This window comes from Parasteatoda tepidariorum, chromosome 2 (assembly GCF_982258835.1).
Source record: "Parasteatoda tepidariorum strain Cologne lab strain chromosome 2, Ptep-v5.0, whole genome shotgun sequence".
NCBI classification, from domain to species: Eukaryota; Metazoa; Arthropoda; class Arachnida; order Araneae; family Theridiidae; genus Parasteatoda; species Parasteatoda tepidariorum.
Window position 1 is genome coordinate 17,699,053 of NC_141756.1, and position 23,917 is coordinate 17,722,969.

The window sequence follows — 23,917 nt, forward strand, 5'->3', positions numbered from 1 at the left end:
ACGACCGTTTATTTTATGCTAATCTATTGCGGATAAACCGTATTGATAATGAACAGCAAAATAGTTCGATCTTTCCAAAATGAATGCAATGCCAGAAATTTTCAAACAAAAAACAGTTTGTGAACATTTCAATCTGCCCTCTCTAAGTAGCAAAATAATCTCTGATGTACCATAAAAATAATTGAGAGAAAAATGAATGTAATTCTTAAATAGATTGAAATGAAAGTAATAAATTTGCATTTGTAAGAAGATGACCTTTTTTGAAGTCCTGCTTGTTTGTTCGAAAGCACCGGACTGTAACGCTTATTTTGTCAGAACACAAAAGGCGTGAAACAGCTTAAAAGAGAAGCGGACGGACGATGATCCCTAAATTGAGAATATAAATAAAAAAAAATACACTCATTTCTTCTCTTCAAAGAAGTTGATCTGATTTGATTTGTTTTAAATAAGACCAAGGCCAGTAACAAAGAATGAGTTGAGATTTCAAACGAATAGGAATGTTATAATTTCGCCAAAATCTAAGTTGTCCGCTAGTTTTCTTTAACTCCTCAATGGTAATAGTAACCTTCCAATATTATATTGCATTTTTATATTAAAATTTGAGAAATCAACTGAAATTTTGTTTTAATGCATGAAAACTTTATTTATTTCATTTGAAAAAAGAGAAAAAAATATGCAAATTTTACGGACTAAAAAGAAGAAACATGCACACTTCTTTTACACACTTCTGTTTTTAAATAAAACTAAGGCCAGCAACAGACAATGAGCTGGGCTTTCAAACCAATATGAGTATTATAACTTGTTTCTTACCAAAATCGATTTAAAATGTGTGTTTGTTTCTAACTCATCAATGCTCAGGTTGCCAATTACATATTGTATTTGGTTACTAAATTGTGTGGATCAATTCAAAATTTATTTTCAAATATACTTCTTCCAAGCTTCTTTTTTTTTTGTTTTATTTGAAAAACTTTTCACAAAAATTTTTAAAATTTATAGATGTAATGGAGCTTTCTGAAACAAAACTATTACAACAACTAAAAAACTATTCATTATTATTAAATATTTGTTATATTAAAATTGTTGCTAATTCACAGTGTAAAAAACAGCTGTAAATTCCAAAGAGGAAAAAAAACATATTGTTACAGAAAAAAACTATTTAAAGATAAATGTAGATTTCACTTTTTAATCGCTACCCGCACGCTACAAAAAATTTTTTTTTTTTTTCAAATTTTCTTTGCACATTTGATGGTTTTTCTCTGTTTTTCACTCTAATCATAAACGGATTAAAACAATAAATTCACATTCCAGTATTTTCCATGCAGTTTTGGTAACTACAAGATCTTTTTTCAAATCATCTTACGATTATTTTCTTTACATTTCAACAATTATTTTATAGTTTTGAACATCTTATATTTATAGTCGTCGTTGAACAGCCGACCCAATTTTTGGCTTTACGACTACTAATGTTCAATTCCGTACCCTTGTAATTTTGAACCCAATCCAAAAGACAAGAATACTCCTGGATCAAGTATTGGGAGAATTTTGCCTTCGTGGAGGACTTTTTGATGGAACTAACCCGCATTTGCGCTACATGGCGAGGAAGACCACGAGAACCTCCCACTATCCGTCTCCCACTGAGGATATTTCACGTCAGCACTGTGGTCGGTGAAAGCCGGATGCGGAATTCGTATCGACCAGCCATCGCCGGGATCGAACCCCTGTTCACCTCATTGGAAGGCAAACGCTCTATCCCCTGAGCCATCGCGGCTCCGAACATCTTATAAATAAAATTGCAATTCAACTTCCAATTTATACTTTACATGATTATTTTCTGTCATTAGATTTATAGTATTTCGGTAAGTTAAATCGCCGGACATTTTCATAATGGTGAGCCAACAGAGTTTTACACGTTTTTCCCTCTTAAATGTGATTTCAATAAACAATCTTTTTAAGATAAAGACAGTCTAAGATTCTTTTTTCTTAACCAAACACTGGAATTGCTGTGGCTCAGAGAACAGAGCGCTCGCCTCCCGGTGACCCGGGTTCGAATCCCGTCGTGAGTTAATCAATACGAATTCCACTCCCGGGCTGTACCGACCACAGTACTGACGTAGAACTCCGTAGGAGACAGATCATGGGTTAGAGTACCCTAACCGTCGGGCTAACCGAGGGAGTTTTTTGTGGTTGTCCATTACGAATACGTGTAACCATCAAAAAGTTCTTCACGAAGGCTATTTTACTCCAATGCTCGCTCCATAATTTATTTTTTCGGTGCATTCTTCTTAAAAATAGTTTATCTAATTTGATTTACTTTTAAATGGGACAAAGGCCAGTAAAAGAAGGAATTGAGATTTCAAACGAAAATGCGTATTATAATTTATTTTTCACCCAAATCTATTTGAAGTGTGATAGTTTTCAGCCCATCCATACTCAGGTTGCAAATTTCCAGTTATATATTGTATTTTATTTTATATTTTGTGAAATCAATTGGAAATTTATTTTAAAATATACTTCATCAGAGCTTCTTTTTTTTAAAAAATTGAAAACATTCGTAAAATTTACGGACACAATGGATAATGCCATTGACTATCATAACAAAACTATTATACATATTTCTTTCACTTTTTTTAAAAGTTGATCGGATTTGATTTTCTTTAATTTGAATAATCTCGAGACAGGCAAGAGAGATTGAATTGAACTTTAAAATGACATTAAACGTCATAGAATTCTCAAATCAATGCTCATGTCTTAATTTTCTAATAATATATTGCATTTTTATTATAAAATTTTTTGAAATCAACTGAAAATTTACATTAAAGTACGATTCTCGAACTCCTTATTTTGTTTTGTTTAAAAAAGTTGAATAATTCGTAAACAAGGGAAACTTTTAAAAAAACAATTACATACATATATTATACTCTTTTTAAGAGAAGATTAAGTGATTCGATTTCACATTAAATAAGACCAAGACCAGCAACAGAGAATCAGTTGAGTTTTGAATCGATCATAAATGCTATTATTTGTTTTTCAACACAAATGTATTAATATTTGTGTATGATTTAACTCTTTAATGCTCAAGACCTAGTTTTCAAAAAATATTTTGTAAAACCAATTAGAAATTTACATAAAAATATAGTACTAGGACTAAGAGGCATTTTTAAAATCTTTTACAATGCACAGTTGGCAGTTTATCGGCATCTCATCTATAGTATGAAATATACAATTACACAAATATTTTATTATTGAAAATGTTTTTAAAACAAAAGATCAGATAAGTTTTAACTTCCTAAGTTTTTTCATGGAAAATGACACTTTAAGCTTCAAAAAATGTGCGCTATTTTAAGTGTTCCCATCAGCTTTGTACTTTTTTCAAAGCATTACCACCGCTCATTTACTGTGTACAGCTCACTGCCTTTCTCTAGATTATTCGTCACGTCTTTCCCAAATATTCTAATGAAGTAAAGCTTCAGAGTCCTTGCTTAAATTATTGACTGAAAGTTTTCAAACGTAATATATAATTACGAGAAGAAGAAAAAAAAACGGAATTTGATTGCTGAGTTCCGATCGGTATCGTTTTTATGCTTCGCTGCTTTTGCACAATTCAACTTCACGTGCGCATCGTCTCCAGAAGATATTGTAGTGGTATATTAAGAAAACGGAGCTCAAAAGCCGTTTAGAGATCGTTGTCATGGTCATGGAACGGTAAGTAAATCACGTTAAAGGGTTGAAAACGCTAGTGGATTATAATCCTTTCAAAACGACACTTTCTTGTTAATATTTTCCGTATTGTCATTGTCTAGAATTGAGAATCACTACGACGGCAGTTACTGTATGAATTACAGTCTTTTTTAAAAATAATATGCCATTTTCATAACTGTTGTAAGTTTGTAACAGTTATCATGACTGTTAAGTTTGTTTGTTTGTTTTTTTTTAATTTATGTGGACGCCATACCGTAGAACAGGAGATAGGTGTCATGGCGAATTACAGTCGGACCTCCATTTAACGAAGTCGCTAAATTCCGATAATAAGTTCCTTATATGGAAAATTCGTTAAATAGAAAATCACCTTTTGAAATAATTAAACGACACAAAACAGGTTTCAAATTCATAAACACTAGACATAATTAAAATAGCAATTAATACAGCTATATCTTGCAAAGTAGTATTTACTATTTATTTTATAAATCTTAACCATAAAAGAAATCTGCATGGAAAGCAAGAATAGAGCAAAACATTATCCAGTGTTACACAGTCATGCTACATACAATTAAAAAGGCTAAATTTGTGAATAAAATTATGTCTGCATTCATTATAAAAGTAATTTTAAGCATACATTACCACATGCGTCCATAAGTTTAATTGTTACTGATTAAATACGTTAATTTTGTTTGAGTTTTTCGTTTGAAAAGCCAACAAAAAGGGAAAAGGATTTTACTGCTTTCTCTAAAACTTAAGTGGCTTCGAAAATCAATTCAAGGGCATTTCCTCCATAAAATGCATTAACGAGTTTAAAATGCCCTGAAATATTTTGGGAAATAGGTGCAAGTGTATCTCAAAGAAAAGTTCGTTAAATAGAAAATTCACTTCGTTTTTTGGAAGTTATTTTACAAAGAAATTTACAAAATGTTCTTAGTTTCTCGAAAAAATTCCCAAAATTGAAGTTCGTTAAATAGAAGTCCGACTAAATTTAGAGAAAAAGTAAGTTCAGATAAATCTAGAGGAAAAAGAAAGAAATTTAGAGATAAATCTAGAGGAAATCTAGAGGAATCTGCTGAAAAAACTTTTTTTCAAAATGAAAACAAACTATTTCAGGTTTATGTAATAAGAAAGTACTTTGTTTGCATTTTGAAGAAGAAGAAAAAATTAAGTATTCTAAACTTCATGGTTTACTATTGGTTAATAAGTTTCCTTTTTAAACCACCATCTTTTTTGTTAATCCTAAAAATCCTAATCGCTTTCTCAACTTGAACAATTTGGTATTAAAAAATTCGGAATATTCTCATGCAAACCTAGTTACAAAATGACTTCAATTTTTAGAAATTTGAAATTTTTTAAAGCATACTTTTTATAGGAATAACATCAGCCATTGTTTAAAAATTTTTGATGAAAATGATTTGTATTTTAAATATTGAAATGCTAATTAGCTTGAAAATAAATTACAACTGGTGCTTACATATACAGTATAAAATCTATGTATATTTCTCTTACACGGCGACAAAAAAAAGCCTCATTACAACTCCCCGAATGGCAACGCCAGAAAACCGACCAATGATTGCCGCTAAAAATGTCACATGTCAAATCTAGCTGAGACGGCTCAACATATAGCGCTTTTAAAAACGGAAACTGAAATAACTAGAGAGCATAAGCTAAGCAGAAGTGAGTAGTCTTTGTCGATAGATCTCTATTTTAGTATTTTGTCGAAAGCGCTTTTTTTTCACGAATTTATATATTACGAATTTATTTGATGATTTTTGATTTATATCACGAATTTATTTTTTTTACTAGAATTTATTTGTTTATGCAGGTTTATCCATTGCAATTCACTTATTTCAAATTTTAATAGACTTAATAATAGCCAAAATTTTTACTTTTTTAAAGAGATATCAATTTTAAAAATTTTATCTTAAGATTTTATACTATAGCACATTTCTAATAGGTTTAACAAATTACATGTCATTTATTTGAATTCAAATTTACTTTAATGACTTAGTATTTACTAAAAAGATGTAATTTTTTTCTTAAAAAAAAGTTGTTATATGGATTTGAATGATTGTTTTGAATTCTTAGAATTTTGTGCATTTGCAATGTACCTAAGTTAGTAGCGAGCGAAGCGAGCTTGGTTTGCGAAGCAATCCATATAAGAATGCGTAGCAATTTTGGGGGGTTAGCGAGCGTTAGCGAGAAGAGGGCGCAGCCCACTAGTTTTAATGGATTTTGTGATAGTATTTTTTTCAAATATGAATATCGACCTTTGAAAAGCGTTATCTTGATTACTTTTTTTTTCTTTAAACATTAAAAATATTTTTTACACATAGTCATGACCTTATTTGAAAATAATATTCTTTTTAATTCGCAAACAAATAGTAAGTAGATATTCATCATAAAGGTAGCTTAATAATCAATTTAGGGTAATTTACCAAGTCCCTAATAAACTGTACGTAGCAGAATTTTATTCTTATTTATTACCACAACAGTCCTTGGTTGTTCCTTCCAAAGTTTAATAGTATGATTTATATATAAAAATATCTATGTTTAGCTATACATTCCGATATTTTTTAATTTAATAAATTTATATTGTTTCCACACATTTTCGTTATCCAAATAAAATTATCACCACTCAAAACAATATAGAATTCAATAATTAACGTTACACTTGATAATATCGATATTATCTTTTTGATATGTTTTTGCATCGATAATGATCACACTTTGCTTCATGCTCGACCTCGATCAAAACCATTTTTTCAACTCCTTCGAACTTGTTCCGCATACCAAGCATCAACTTTAAATTTAAAATAATACCATTAACAATCATCCAAAACACTTTTCACTTTATTTGACGGTCAAGATCATTATTATTGTCTTTTAAATTTCTAATTTTCCAATATGCAACTGCATGGAAATTGAAGACAAGCTATATCGATTATCAATTTTCAATAAATCGATACATTCTATGTATTTTGAAAGCTGATGCAAATATTTTTTTCATGATTCTTTCAAGAAAAAGTTTCAATATTTAAGTCAGCTGAACTTCATAGTGATACAATGCATTATAAATTAATTCGAAACCTTTTCTGGATTTAAGTGTGTTTTCCGGAATTATCCAAAAGTCCTGTAATTTAAAAATATGTCTAAATTCATATTTAGTATCATGAAACAGAGTACCGAAGGAAAAACCACTCAATCAACTATTTTAAAATGATGGAAAAGAACATTTTTATTTAGTTAAAATTACGACTATTTTTATTCCAACTGGTAGTTCTAAACAATCAGCTGAAAATTTCAATACTACTGACAGTTTTATTTTATTTTTTAAATCTATCCTTCATTTTACATTGTGAATTTTACAGAAGTCATTTTTAATAACTAATAATAAATAATAAACATCATTAATTTAACAATAAACACCATTATTCACATAGAAATTTAGTTCACAATCTTTTATATCTCATTATAAATTTCTTTCACCTATAAATTTCCTTCACATATAAATTCTTTTTGATAATATGGCGACAACAGGGTGCTAAAGAAAAAAATTGCTTTAATATCTCAATAATTTTACCATCATTAAACTAGTTTTTCCACAGTTTTCTCCTATAACAATCCAGAAAGTTTAACTGAAAGAGTCAAGTTTAAAAACGAGGTCAATATTGCTATTACTTTTTTTTTTTTTTTAATAAAAGAAATTTGTTTCGAATAAACAATTTCCTCCTCAAATATAAAGCCTTAATAATAACAAAAAATGTTATTTTATTAAGAAATATGAAGAAAATAAACTCATAAATGCAATTGAATGGTTTAAAAAATTCAATTTATCAAAATAAATTGGCTTTTTTAGTTATCTTTAATTATCTTTCTAGATTAAAAAATCTAGTGGATCGCCGTTGCTGTTTTAGATGTTCAACTTAACGTCATATTTTGTTTTGCTACTCAAAATCTACTTAAAAATTACGAAATTTTCCAAAACAAAGTACAGGAAAAACAATGGAAGAAAAAAATATGATCCGACTGTTAGTTCAAGAATTATTAACTTTTAAACTTGGAATACGAAAACTATGTTGCTCTATCTACTGCCTGTTGAAATGCAACAACAAAGATGAAATTTGACGTGCCATTTGAAGAACCCTTTTGAATTAACGAGACCATCTTGAATTAACTTAACGAGAGTTTTTTTTTTTTTTTTTAGATTTTTTTTCTGCAATATTAAGTTGCTGTTTTTCTCTTCTTCAAATTTTAGCACTAGTAATTATTTTTCCATTGTTGTAGAAAAATGTATCTTCTTTTCTCGTGATTTTCCTTTTATAAGCTCGTGTTGGACTTGATGTCAGAAGTAAGCAAACAAAAATGAGTAAATAAAAAATAAGAGAGTGTTTAGATGTTGTCAAGAACAAATCTTAACATTTATATAGTCATTTTTAAAACTGTAAAAGCGAAAGAGAGATAAAAATCGTTTCGTTATCACACAATCGTATTCTTAAGCTGTTTTTTCAAGGAAAGTTAATAGTTTTTCAAATTCAGGTATCCTTTCATCTCTTTACTATTAGCATATTAATAAAATATGCTTAAAATAAAGATTAAAAATTTTATTTTATAATTTATAAACATATGAAATTATAATTATATATTTTATAAACAAAATGATATATTTCAAATTACATATTTTATAAACAAAATTATATATTTCAAATTATATATTTTATAAACAAAATTATGTATTTAAAATTATATGTTTTATAAACAAAATGATCTTCTTTGTCTATTGTTAAGAAGATTTAATGCGGAAGAATTGTTTATGTTCATGAAAACGGAGGGAAAAAATCGAATTTGCGTACTGTTTTCCCACCTCGGGCGGAAAATTTCTTATTGATTTTCCAAAACTTCGTTATACTCAAAATGCAGCAGGTGACAATCCAATAAGTGTTTTTGCAAAAAAAATGAACGTAAGCCGTCCTTCTCTTCTGATCTTCTATGACGCATGGGAGCCCGGGGGTTGGTGAGCGAAGCGAATGAGTCTTCTAGTTTCATAAAGAAAAAGGAAAATTTTAGCTTATTTTGCAAATTGAAGGATATTTTTATTGTGTATTGCTTCGTAATTTGGTCATGAAAGAAAATCCACTAGATTCAAATATTAAAATGTTAATATGTTATTAAACTGTATTAAAAGTAACTTGAATTTCTTACTTTCCTAATAACTTTTCGTTGCAATTAAAAAATATCAACAAGGGAAAATTACGTTTATTTTTACATATACCATCACTTTGTAAAAGCTTGCAAGCAGAAATAGTCTTAAAATATTAGTTTTTAAGCATTAAATTGTACCCGAAGTTGACAATACATTGCGTCTTAGAGTGATTTCATAAATTATACTAAAATATAAAGAGAAACTATCCATGTTTTATTTAATTATGCGAAATGAAAAAAAGATTTTAATGCTTTGAAATAAAATAATTTACAAATAAACATTGCATTGAATGCAACATCAATAAATAGTGCTTACTTAGTTAAAATCTTTTTAAAAAATTAATCAATTCATTATTTGTAAAAGTTTGTCTTACGTAAATGAACGGTTACTTAAATCCAAATAACAAAGTTTAAAAAAACAACTTAAAATTGGTAAATACTTCTAAAAGAAGGAGTAAACATATTATTTACGAGTAAATACTTTCGTAAGTTTTATTAATTTTGTATCGATAACTTAAAAATATATCTTGCATTACATTTTAAGACGATATTTTCCCCCGAACTACCGAATTTTGGCCTATGAGTAAAATGAGTTAAAATCTTCCTATTAGTAAGGAACTAATTAGAGGTTATTAATTGAGGTGAAATTTTCTAAAACTTGCTATTATATTTAAATTATTTGAAAATTTAAATATTTAAAAAGTTAAGCAGGAAGTGAGAAGTAAATAACAAAACCTACAGCCTATTATTCTATGCCCTGATTTTGATATCATACCAAACATTTCAAAATGAATTTGATTCTATTTGTAAAAATAAACAAAGAACCATGTTCATTAGAAGTTCCCTACTTTTATCAAAAAATCTAAATAAAAAAAATTCTGCATTATGTGAATAAATCATCAATACATATAATGAAATATATGTTTGCAGAGCGGATAACCGTAAGTTCTAAAAATATGACTTTTAATATGAAGCTGAATGAGTAAAATTGTAAACTAATATGGAAGTCAGAATTTTTAGTTTTTTTAATTATATTTTTAATTCAGAGGCATTTAAGAAAATGGTATTTTCTTATTAACTTATTATTGAAACATTTAACATTTTATTGAAATAAAGTATAGACGATTCTGTTTGGTCAAATATTTTAAAGATAACATCAGTGATGTTTGCTAGCTAATAGCTCTAATCATAAACGTTTATTGATTGTTCTGTAAAATTTAATTATTTTTGCTATTTTGTAAACTTTAATTATTCTGTAAAATTTATGCTAAGTTATCTAAAAGATTAACGTGATCGTGGTAGCGTAAGCGGAGTACGTCACTTAATTAGTTAACTTATTTAAAACCACGTGCTTATTTTGTTTATAACAAGCCTTTTACAACGTGTTACTATAAAACTAAATAATTTAAAATCAGTGATAATTGAAATTAGAACAAATAAGCTTTGTACTGAAAATAATAAAGATATGAAACTAATTTGTTGAGGATAAACTATAAAAAAAACGCCAATACTATTATCGACACTAATGATAATTAATGTTGTTAATAGTTACTAACTGAAGCAAAATAATTAGCCATGGACTAAAAGACAAAATTAATGGAGAAATGTTACAAATTCATAAAAAAAACGGCAAACTATTATTGACATCCAAGAGGCTTAGTTAATTTTGGTAATAGATACTAATTGGAGTAAAAAATAAGCTACAAACTAAAAAGCAAAATTAATGGCAAAAATTTACCATAAAAAATCGCTATACTATTATTCACGACGATAATGCTCAATTTTGGTAACGGGCACAACTGGCATCATGATAATGGGTGCATACGAAGTATTTTATTTGTGAGTAAATTTGATTCCGATTACAGCTGCACCAACACTATGCATTTTACGATAGGTCTTTTTTTTTTCACTCCCTTCGAAGATATAAGTACCGGAATAAGTAGCTTCATTGCTCTAAATTTTAAATATCATGAATAAAAATACAAATAGTAAATTGTTTCCTTAAAACAAATTTAAGTCTCAATTAAAAATCCTAAAGTGTAACTGTTTTAGTTAAAATTTCTAGAACAATTTTAGAAATACACAAATTAAAATCGATTCTCGTCACTATTGCCAGATAACTAATCTAATTAGGCACTTCGTTATTGTGGTTGGAAAGAATATCCAACCACACATTATGCGGTTAGAAATAAAATAAAACTACATAGTTTGGGCCAGGATAACCTGGTTGGTAGGGCACTGGGACCATGTCCAAAAGGTCGTGTGTTTGATCCCCGCCGGTCGAAGACTCCCTGTGTAGTAAATGGTGACTGGTGCACGTTAAATCTGACGGGATCACAAAGTCCTCCAAGTCGTCATAAGAAACATTCTCTGGGGGTACGGAACCAGGAACTCCCTTGTCTTCTGGATTGGAATCAGAATTACAAGGATACGGCGTTAAACATTGGTAGTCGCAAGCCCGAATTAGGTCGGCTGTTCAACGACAGTTATAAAATAAAAAAATTATAAAATATAACAAAAAATACAGTCAAACCCCGCTATAGTGAACCTTCAACGGACCGAAATTTCGGTTCACTATATCCGCTACGCAGGCAATTTCACTAATAGTTCCCAAACTCCTCCCTTTTATTACATTATATTCATATAAATGACTGAAAAATATTATGTAGTAGCAAAAAATGTGTTATTTTTCATCACTCTTCGTCTTACGTACAAATAAAAATTAGTAATCTTTAGCTGATGAGCAATCCTCAGCATTAGATATGGAAACACTTCCCGACTCTCAGATAATTTTTCCTGAATTTCTGTTATTCCGCTTTTTAAACCTGTCTAACCTGCCATTCGAGCACATAAAAGTATATAGATGGTTTTAAAAATCGGTATATGTATTTATTTTGAAGTACAAATTTCAAAATTATTGCAAAGAAAATGAGGGGGGGGGGGGGAATCAGTCGAAGAAAGAATAAAGTTCATTATATCCAACTTCCTCACTTTTTTGGTGCACTATATCCACTAAAAATAACATTATACGAGTATAGCAAGGCACGGGACCGAGCATTTCGTTCACTATATCCGGGAGTTCACTATAAGTCGTGTTCACTATAGCGGGGTTTGACTGTATAAAAGAAACTACATAGTCTAATCCAAATATGAGTCAGCTGTCAACGCCGGTTATAAAATTTTAAAAAAATTGTTGTATTCTTAGAAATTTGATGATAGTAAGCAAATCCCAGTAACCAGCGATCTCACAAACCTGCCGGTAATGCATTACAATTTTAAACAAAATTTCAACAATATAAAAAAAAAATTTATTCTCATATTAGTTTAAAAAAATCGATCTAGAATTAATTTTAAATAAATCATATTTCATTCTTCTTTTACTGTCTATCAAATGGTAGTTAAAGATAAACGCATGAAAACAGCTCAAATTAAATCTAAACTAACCTGTTAAAAAGAAACATTTGAGGTCAAAAATAGTTGCCTAATCACTTCCTAAAATGTGTAGGGACCAGTTATTGCTTTTCTTCTTTTTTTTTTACTCTCTTACCATTAATAAAAACTTGTCTTGTTAAGAGATAATCGACCTAAAATATATTCATCCTTTTCCGTCAACTTTCTCAACCAGTAGCCATTTCTTTTACACAAGAAGACTCTTCCTGAGTTCTTATAGCGTAAAAAAAGAATAAAAAGAAGTCGTTCACCTGAAGTCCTTCTTCATCGATGCGATTATTTTTTTTTTCTTCTTTTTCTCATAATCTCATGGAAAAAGTGACGAAACTTCTCAACTAATTTTGAATTGCCGAAAGACAAATTCTCGGCACTTGCAGCCGCAGACAATAAAAATGAAGCAAAAAAAATCGCTTGTCGAGTTAGCAAGCGATTAGGGATAAATACCAAATGAAACTTTTTCCAAATCTTCTTTCGCTTTGCCTGCAGGTTTAAAAAGATTATAATTCCTAAATCTATTTTATTGTTTTTATTATTACATAATGTAATAAGTGAATTTTGAGATGGAAATTTTTTCTTTGTGTTTTTATTCTTAGCAAATTTCTTTGTCCTTCATTGATTTTTATTGCTGAGTTTCATTTGATTTAAAATTACGAATAACGGAAATGTCATGAATATTTACGTACGTTTGAAAGTTGATAAATTTAACTTAACTATTTCTTTTAAGAAATATTGTTAAGAGTTAATAATAAAAATAAATATTATAAAAACGACATGTCGACCGGATAATCATATCGTTTGGGAAAAGAAAAAAAAAGGAAGAAAAAAAACTTGTTTTAAATATAAACTAGCAGAATTTAAAGAACACTTAGTTTGTACAATAAATATGAATTGTGAATACTCTACAGTTAGAATTTAGTGATATTTCATGATATATATATATATATATATATATATATCATGAAAATCTAAATTACTTTTTGGAATTTTTCTTAAATTTAAAAGGTGTAGTGGTGCATGGAAGAAATTTAAGAACAATAAAGATGGTTCATTAAGATATTTAAAATAAATCATTATTTACTTTGCAAAATGGATTTTTTTTTTTTTTTTTTGTCTTCAGTAACACACATCGTTAAATTTGGGACCAATGGATTTAGAAGACTATTATAAAGCAAATTCAATTTACCAATTATAATGGATGCCTTTATACGCTATTAAATATCTTCAAGCACCTATATTAGAAAACTGCTGTAAGCAAAATAATGAAACAAGGCACAAGCAAACACGCAATTTTTGATTTCCAAAGATAATTTATGATTCATCTAATGTTCAATTTATGTGTCGTAAAAAAAAAAAAAAGATTGCTCCCTCTCAGGATAAATAGTCTTCTAAATCTCAATACATTCTATACATTTCAAATAATGATTAATTTCTTTTATTGTTTGGATCGCTTATAATTGATCGACGAACGAAAACAGATAGTACATAGAACTGCTTTCGGTTAATTTGAACATTTATACTTATGCAGATCACGTTGTCTTATAAAGTATCTTGTGTCAATCTCGTATTCTTATGATTACAGAATAGAGGTATTCAAATGATGGATTATCTTTGGTTGCAAGTGACTGAATGAATGAATGAATATATATATATATATATATATATATATATATATATATATATATATATATATATATATATATATATATATATATATATATAATCTCGTCATGAGCTCACACGTTTATATCGACAAAAAGTAGTGCTTTCTAATATTGTATTAATCAAAATATATTAATGAAATAGTGTGATGAGCACCCAAAAAGATTGAAACAAAAATAGAACATATTAAGTAAAATATATACGAAATAAAACTTATTCTGCAAAAAATAGAAAATAAAATGTAAGAAAAAAGCGGAATAAAATATAAAATGTAATATATAAAGTGAGTAGCGAATTCAAATGAACTTACAAGTTGTGGAATTTTCATGAATGATATAAATTAATTTTTGTAATACGTTTGGATAATTTAAAGTTCATAATTAAAAAGGTTGATATTTAATTATACAATTTTAGTGATTTTAGAAAATTAACATTTATTTAAAATAAGAGAGACATGATTTATCCGCTTGGAGCAGATTTTTAGCCGCGAATTTGCCCGAATTGGATTTGCACATGGTGAAAATGTAAATTTAGTTAAGAAGTTTTCAGTAAATTTGTTAATAATAATAGCATGTAATTAACTCAATGATATAATGTAGTATTTAATAACATTTGTTGGATATCCATTGTTTTTTACTGAATTTTGAATGAGTTCGTCTATTTGTTATTTTTGAATAAATAAACATGACTACATATTCTTCTAATTCTATTCATTTGATTAAAAATTGTATTTAAATAAATGTTTTTAGAAACATTAGAATTATAAGTAATTAGTTTATTTATATTAAAGTTAAAATCATTTCTTTTATCGCATAAATCAACAATGCAGATATTTTCTTCTTTTTTAATACCTTCCAAGCTTAAGATCCTAAGATGCAATATTAATTCCTCGGGGTGGTTATTATTAATTAAAATTGTATGATCTTGAAAATTAAAGGGAATTAAATCATCAATAAATCTAAAAACAAATTTAATATTAAGAGTACTGTTTTTTTCATTATAGTGTAAAAATAAGTTAGCTGAGAGAGATGAAAAATTAGATCCTTGTAGCATTCCATCAATTTGAATAAAAATATATTTTCCATTGTAAAGATAATTATTAAAAAAAACTAAAATTAATTAGAATTTCCCAATAATCAAAATCGCAATTAAGGATATTTTTAAGAATCATCGTAATAACTCAAAAGAACATATTTTAGTTTAGAAAGGATAATGCTATTGAAGAGATCCCGGAAATCAAAAGTCGCAATAGAAATAATTTATGCTTAATAAATTCTGAAACTGGTTGATTATTAGTGATTATCCATGAAAAATCATCTTTAATAATATTGCTAATAATTTTATTTAAGTAGTTAGAGAAAATGGTGACAGGTTTAGCTAGGTAAGTATTAGGTTAGTTAGGTAAGTAATAGGTAAACAGCTTATTAGGTAGTTAGGTATTATTAAAAGCTGCTAATAGCATAATTATCTTTTCATAGACTGCTATTTTCAAATAACAAATTATTACAAGAATTAGGAATCATTTTCATTACATAGCTAATAAAAACAAAATTAAAATGGTTCCCAAATAAAATACTGTATAAATATTCACACATATACACTGGGAGTCACGCTAAATAAAATTTATCGCAGAAAAGCTAATGTTTCTGTAAAATTTAATAAAATAAAGTAAAGTAATTTAGAAACAAGATGAATATCTGAATATTTTTAGATTGCTGATTCCAAAAACTCGGTCGTGACTCATAGAATTTTGAATTTTTGTAGACACTTGAATGGAAGTAATTTAAAAACCATTGTTTTTTTATAAAATTTTTATTTGGAAATACGTGACAAATTATTCAATAAAATGATCAGATAGGTTAGAGTTTTAGAGACTTCTGCATTTACACATTTTAAATTTTATTTTTTAAACGATTCGATTTACTTATTATTTTACTTCATAGTACTTTTCAAATTAATTAATTTACATTCTTTAATGGGATTACCATGTAATTGTAAAGAGTTTTAGAAATAGTTTGGACAAAAAAATAAGTAAAACTATCATAAATTATTATAAATAATTATAAGTTTATATTTTTTTGAATATTGAGAACAATTTATTTTCTTGAAACAAATGTTTGAACTCAATTTTTTAATGAATTTTTATGCAAAATATTTTTACTAAATGTATTTTCAATTAACTAAAGTAAATTAACAAAGTTTTTTTTAAGAAAAAAATATTTTTGTTCCTGATAATTTTGTTTCCTACATCTGTTTACTGTTTTCCATTTGAAGGAGCTAGTTTTAAAAATAAGTCAAATTTAATTTAGTAACATAACAAGAAAAAAAGAGAAAAAAAAGAAAAGAAAATAATTTTCTAAAAATATATTAGTAAAGAATAACAAGAAACAAAGTCCGGTTTACTACGTTCCGATCTCAATATTCTGCGTGTTTTTGAAACCGGTATAATGACTTTGGAAATTCATTTACATCTCTCTCAGCTATGTTATGTAGTGATGGTTTTCTATGATAGAAAGAGCAATCTAATCTCTTCGTTAGTTTTTGTAGTATGTTTAAAACTACTTTGATTTCACACGATTTAAGGAATTTGAGAGTGAAAAAAAATTTGTAACTTTTGGAATATTGATTAGATTTTCAGGCGCTATAATGCATCTTTATAGTTTGAAAGACCCAACTGGCATGCTAATTAGTAGGTGTTGTCTATAATATAAGTACGCGAAGTCAGATGCAAAAAATATTTGTTTTGCGTAAGCATGCCTTTATATAACAAATGAATAAAATCATTGAAAAATATAGGTAAATGATAGCTCATGCTAATAAAGCTACATAAACTAATAATACATTTCAAAAACAAATATTCTGTCCGCAAAAAATTTCTGCCTTAGGATATCTTTCTGTATATCTCAGACTAACTTTATATTTTTTAAAAAAAAAAAAAAGAATATTTCCTCGTTCTTTTTTTTTTGTTTTTTTTTTTTTTAAATAATTTACTTCAGAATGTGTATAAGAATGGAGGATTGCAATCAGAATTTCGATCCATTTTCGATTAGCTAACGCTCCCAAATATCTACTGGTACTTTGTATCGAATGGCAATGCACATTTCAATTGTAGACCGATTGCTTCAAGTAGAATTTATCACGATATCGTCCCCAAAATGAATTTAACGTCACTCAACATTCCAAACACTTTCCGACTGATTCTTGCACTCAAATTTTAACTGTCACTCGAGTGACCACCCAAATCTTTTTCTGATCAATAAAAGCAGAATTTATCATCACGTTTTCAAAGCAGAATTTTGACCAGTTTTCGACTGCCTGGAATGACTTTACTGAAGCACTGTACTGATTTTCACACAAGTTCTAATTATTTCCGGTCCGCTGGAAGCACATCTCCAATAAAAATCAATAAAACTCAACGTCTATCAAAAATTTGAATGCTTTCTGTCAAGTTAGAGAGCTCAAATTTCAATTGGAACTTTTTGCCTGGAGCTTGATACAAGTTACAACTGTTTCCTAAATAGTGCAAGCGACAGCTGAAAGTATGTCCATTTTTTGACGCACACAATTAACATTGCAAAACTCAAATGAAACTAAATGTTCTAATACAATGTGTTCTTCTTACATATTCAAGGTTAATTTAAGGCTGAAAATGTGCAAATGTGTAAAGCTTATCAAAATGTATCAATATTTATACCTAATAATCGATAAAGTTTATTTTTAGCTGAAGTATTATTAAACTTATAGCGGCAAGTCAGTTTTTATTACATATTTTTGCCAAAGAATTTTTTTTAAAAATCACGAAATATCTATAATAATAAAAAAAATTTGGTAAATTTGAATTTATATTTAAAACGATACTTCCTTATAAATATTCGTTTTAAAATGTAAGAAAAAAATAAAACTTCACAGTTCTTTTTAATTATATTGAAAAAACAATAACACATATCGCCTTAACACGGTCTAGTTAAAACATTTACTCATAATAAAATTATGCAGATAAAAATATACTGAAGTCTTAAAAATTAAATGTAGCTTACGGGTAAATAACAATATAAACAGCAATTTATGCAAGAATTCATAAATTTAATTCCATGAACAGTGTAATTTGCTCCCTAAAATATCTTTCTCCAGACTTTTTGTTAATTATTTTGTTAATTAGTTTTAAAACTTTAATTAAGGTGTTACTATGGTGTTATAAGATATTTTGATTGAAGTTTAAATTTCCGTAAGGTATCTACTCAAATTAAAGTTGTATTCTTTTTGAACTCTTTGATATTAATAATAAATTTAGATAACTATCGATAAAATTCTTCTTCAGTTTTCTTTTTTTTAACTATAGCATTTTATTTCATTTAAATTAAGTCAAGTAGAATAATTAATTTATTACTTGTGTTATAAAAAATGAGCAAAGAAAATGTATTTTACTGGTGAATAAAGCATCTATTAATAATTACAATTTTAAGTTGGCAGAATGTATCTAATTTAATAAATAATATTAATTAATATTTATGAACTATGCTTCTTGCATGGACTTTAAAACGAAACTATTATTTTTATATATTTATTTCTATATAATTATTTATTTTTTAATTTTATTAGAGCACTGCGATCCTTGAACTTAAATTATAGTTTAATTGCATAAAATTAATTATTCAGTAATAATTTGGTTTAAAAATTATGAAAAAAAAGTTTTAAATTAATTAAGCATTTTTAAGTTGTTTTTCAATCATTGTTTGTTTGTTTTTCCATTGAGGAAAAAAAAATCAACAAATTAATTGTGAAAAAAAGAAAAAAATTTAAAAACTCACCCATAAATTCACAATTTTTTGAAGTGTAGTTTAAAAAAAAATAAAATGCACAAATTATCCAATAAGAAATAGGTAATCCATTGAATGCGAGGATGCGAATACCTGTCAGCAAGCACAGTAATCATCTGACATGGTTCAAGAGAAACCGCGGTTGAAGGGATGAAAATGATTGGCTTCTAAAAACGTCGCCATAAATGTATGAGTAGGCGATAAATAGTCGCCGCGCACTGGAATACATGATAAGAGAGATACAGTTAAGTAACTGATCATCGTTATCTGGAATACCTGTTGATGCTGGGCGAGTTTTATGGATGGAATAAAAGTGGTTTAAAGCCGTCCTTTTTGTTATTTTGACCTAACTATTGAAGGTGCTGTTATTGTTTGTAAATTGTGAGAAAAAAAAGGGAGCATTCTTTGTGTTGCTTACTATTTAATTATTATTTTTTTTTAAATTTTGCTTTTAAATTACTTGCTAATTTGTTTGAAGCTTTTGAGCTTGTATGATAAAATATTAAAGAATATGAAAAAAGCAACAGCAATACGCAGAAAAGGCTTAAATGGGCATTTAAATTTGTCACAACTAACTTGCAATGAATTTGTATAAAATTAGTTGTTACTCAAAAAATAACTTAATGAAATTTATTTTAAAATTCATCCATGTTGAAAAAAATTAAATTGGACTTTTAAAGTGTGTACAGTTTCAATCAATTGCTAAAAACAAAGCAAAAAAGTATTTTATTAAGTCTAAAGGTAATTAAATTCTTTTATTTTAGAGCGAATCTTTATTGAAATATGCTAAAATGGTGTTTGGAATTTTTAATCTTGTAACTTAATTTTCAAATCATAATTTTTAATCTTTTAATGGAGTGCTCAACTTGCAATCTATCGTTATAAAATTATTTTTTACTCAAATATATCTTAATACATTTTATTTTAAAAGGAATTTTTATTAAATTATGCTGAAATGGGATTTAAAGTTTTGCTTAACTTGAAATCTGTTCTTATAAAATTACATGATACTTTAAAAAATATCTTAATATAACTTATCTTAATACATATCTTTATTGAAATATGCTAAAATGTGCGTTTAAATTTTCCAGAATTGGTAAACTATTGCTCTAAAACTATTTGCCACCCGAAAAATATCTTACTGTATTTTTTATTACTGCATCTTACTTACTGTATCTTTTATTTTATTTTTACTTCAGTTGTTTCATACTTTTAAATTAATAATGACAGGTTGTCGCGAGTTTGGTGTTCTAATAAGTCAAAATTAGGCTTCAAATTATATCGCTTACCAGTTGGAGATCGCTATAAAGAACGACTGGCTGCATAGAATTGGCAGAGATAAATGAACGCCAAACGATACAAAGTAAGATAAAATTTTATACCAAAAAAAGCTAAAAAAAGATAATGATAATTGTCCCGTTATATTTTAAATTGCTCCTTATTTTGTTTACTCATGCAGAATTTTGCTTTTTTAGTTTTTAAGAAATGTCTATATTAAAAATTTGCATTGCTTTGTTTTATTTCGTAAAAGAATAATGTGACTATTTCAATAAACTAACAATTACAATAAGTATTTTCCTCTTTGAAAAGATTTGTTATTAACATTATTACTCATTAATAAAATAGGAAATAATTAATGAATCAAATTGAATAAGATTTGAATATCTTATTCTAATTCAGAAAAATATCATTTTATATACCTCGCAGTTTGTATAAAATTGCTTTATACAATTGATAAAATTAACATTTTTTTTAAAAAAATCTCAAGAATTATTTATTAAAATAAAATATTTACCATACACTATTATAAATGCTAAATTATTTCAATCATAGTGAATCTATATAAATTAATTAGCTTTAACCCTTATTTTTGTAATATCGATAAGATAATACAATTAAAGACAAGATTATTGTGTTTTGAAAAAAATGTGAAATTTTTCTCAAAATATTAACGCTGTTAAAGTGAGTTTATTGGTTTAATATTTATAATATGTTTTGTAGGACGGGGAGAGTGGGGTCAATTGTAACAGGGTACGATTGTAACAGAGCAAAAATTTCGAGTGTCGGGTTCTAGATTTAGTTTCTAGGTGGTGCACAAGGTGTATTTAATAAATCTACATGCACACCCCTGCTGGTAATTATTTTTATGTACTTTTGAAAGAGTTACACCTCAAAAGATATTTTCACGCTACGTTAGTACTTTTTTTGGTATTAGAATATTATATTGTAACAAAGTAATTTTGTTTAAACAAATAAAAATTATTAACCAAATATGTAAGTGGACACCTTAATTAACATTTCAAAAAAAAAAAGATTAGTTTTGTTAGTTGTTTTTAACAAATGAAGCTGAAATGGCGTGTTGGGGACGATTGTAACAATAAGTAAAGGGACGATTGTAACAGCTGAAAATAAATAATCTTATGTTTTCAAACCATTACTTAACTCTTTAAGAACCACCAATAGTTTCCTATATCATTTTTATTATGTTGCACGTGCATTATTTTATTTGTCACCTTTCACAGCATAAATTAAAATTTTTAACCCCTTAAAGTTAAAAGTTTAACCCTTTAGGTTTCTGCTCATTATTATTTTTACTCCAAAAATATCACTACTATTTTGATCAATAAAAAAATATATCACAACTATGATAATATGTATAATTAACTATGTTTTAGTTGAATTTATGAACTGTTACAATTGACCCCGTAAGAGGGGACAATTGTAACAAGTGCACGACTGTTAAAAATTGTTAATTACTAATATAATAACATTTAAAATAAGGTTGTTTTTTTTTGTTCTAGCAGAGGATAGTCTACTTTACTCGTCAGTCAATTAATACTAATAATATATTGGATTTTTTGTTAGTTAAAAATAGTTAAGTAAAAAATGTTACAATTGACCCCACTCTCTCCTACTTTTCCATTTCGACGGCGCTGGAGATAAATTAGCTATTGCTAAATCACCAACTGCAAATAATTTAACTTTGCCATTGCAATTGATTTTTTTAAAATATTTTAGGAGACAGCTATTTAAAAAAAAAGAAAAAAAATACTAAATAATAAAATATCTGAATTTACTTGCACCGGTGAAATGGAAAAGTACTGTTTTACACTTAATTGATAAACACATTTTTATTTAATTTAGTATTTTGAAAATTAAACAGCAATTTTAAAATATTTTTCGATTTTGTTATTTGCATCTAAAATTTTAATTGAGTTTTCATTTTAAATTCAACTAATTGTACTTTTTTTTTTTTTAGTATAAAAAACCAAATAATAATTGGTGTTGATTTAGAAGAAAAAGATTTGAACTATTGGGGAATAAAGATTTTTTCTTTGAACACTTATGATAATGTTCATAATAATTTGAATTACCAAATCACACCACTCTTTGAACCTCATAAAAACACCGACTTCAAAAAATTTCGAAGAGTTAAGAAAAAAAAAGTATAGCAGGTTATGAAAAACGAAATGAGAAAGTTTTAACTTATAGATGAGATATTATTTTAACTGAATAGAATTAAAATAAAGGATATAATTTTAGAGAGAAAAAAATTTAAAAACACATTGTAATTATTTAACTTATCTTCAAGAATCGGAAAATATTGATCAACAAAAAGTGGCGTTTAAGAATAGAAATTACGGATTTCTACACTAAGAGTTGCAGTCACCAAGATGGCGGAGTGTCGCAACTTAATCTACGTATCCAGGGCTTTAATTTTAACCAACAACAAAATTTTTTAAAAATGAAAACAAATCTGAAAAACTTCGCTTTGTAAAAGTGAAGTTGGAAAACACAGAATTGTGTTTTTTACAACTCCATCACTTTAAAGAATTATGTTTGATTAATACTAAGGTATTTTTTGAATCACAAATTAATCACCAAAAGTACATTATACATTATTCCACGTTTGGAAGCTGATGTTGCAAATTTCTTACTTTAAATTTGAATTCGAAGTTCCCCCTGCTTTAGTTTTAAATTGCACACCCACAAATGTCAATCCCTGAAACAGAAATATTTTTTTAATTCTTCATTCTATGATCATAAAATGCAGAGAAAACAAATAAGCATTATAGAATATTTATTGGAAAAAAAAACTTTCTATTTGAAACTGATAGTTATTATTTTAATAAAAATTTAGATAAAATTAAGTAATTTAACAACTATAACAAGATAGTTATTAAATATTAAAATTTAAATAATACTTTACCTATAGGCTATTGTCTAACAGCTTTATGCATTCTCATTGGACAGAAAAATCACATGATTTTTAATATACAAAATAAAAAATATACATCTTTGGCTATCGTCAGCACGGAATTAAGAACTGTCAAACTGGTATTTATGAATAAATTATTTAATTTTCTTTTATTGAAAGGTACCTGTAATATTTTACTAATCTTTCTTAATATTATTCTGTTATTAACCTTAATCTTAGGTTGCCTTGCTGACATAAAACCTAATTTTAAGACTGTTATTGATAAAACGATAAAATAAAAAAAATTATTTACAACATTAAATATTTTCTAAATACCTTCTCTTTGGTTTATGCGTTCACGATTTTAAAAGTAAAAATTGGTTTGGGAGCCCACAATTACAATAAATGGTTTATCTTTTTACAGTTTCTAAATAAACTATATTTAATAAGTCAAGGTTCCCCCCAAAAAAGAGGGATTATTTAGAATAGCCAAAAAACAAAGAAAATATTAAACTATTGGTCCTACTGACTTTTTTTTGGTCTCAGTCAACTCAACGTAAAATTATTCATGGGATCTCATTCTTTGCTTGTCTACATAACAGTGTCAAAATTTAAATTAGTATAAATACATACAAAACTGTACTTTTATGTATTTGTGACGTAACTACCACTACGATTATTAAACATCAATTTACTAGTATATATAAGACTTGCTAACTTGATTCAATCTCGAGGCACCTTTTGATAGATGAAGGTTGGCATAGTCGAATACTCTTCCCCCCACATTGGTTACTATCTTGACAGTATGACTATCTTGACACTTCGATATGAATATGTCTACATCGACAGTAACATCGTCTTCGTTGGATGGTCCACATTGAACAGTTGACTT

The 23,917-nt window shown here is 27.3% G+C and overlaps 1 protein-coding gene across 2 annotated transcripts in view; it reads right to left on the reverse strand.

The window, feature by feature from the left end:
- LOC107441572 (uncharacterized) overlaps positions 1–18,960 on the reverse strand; it is a 346,324-nt gene extending 327,364 nt beyond the window's left edge. For both annotated transcript variants that reach the window (XM_071177198.2, XM_071177197.2), the window contains exon 1: positions 18,819–18,960. The gene's annotated coding sequence lies outside the window, so the exon portion shown is untranslated. The remainder of the gene's footprint in view (positions 1–18,818) is intronic.
- Between the last annotated feature and the right edge of the window lie 4,957 nt (positions 18,961–23,917).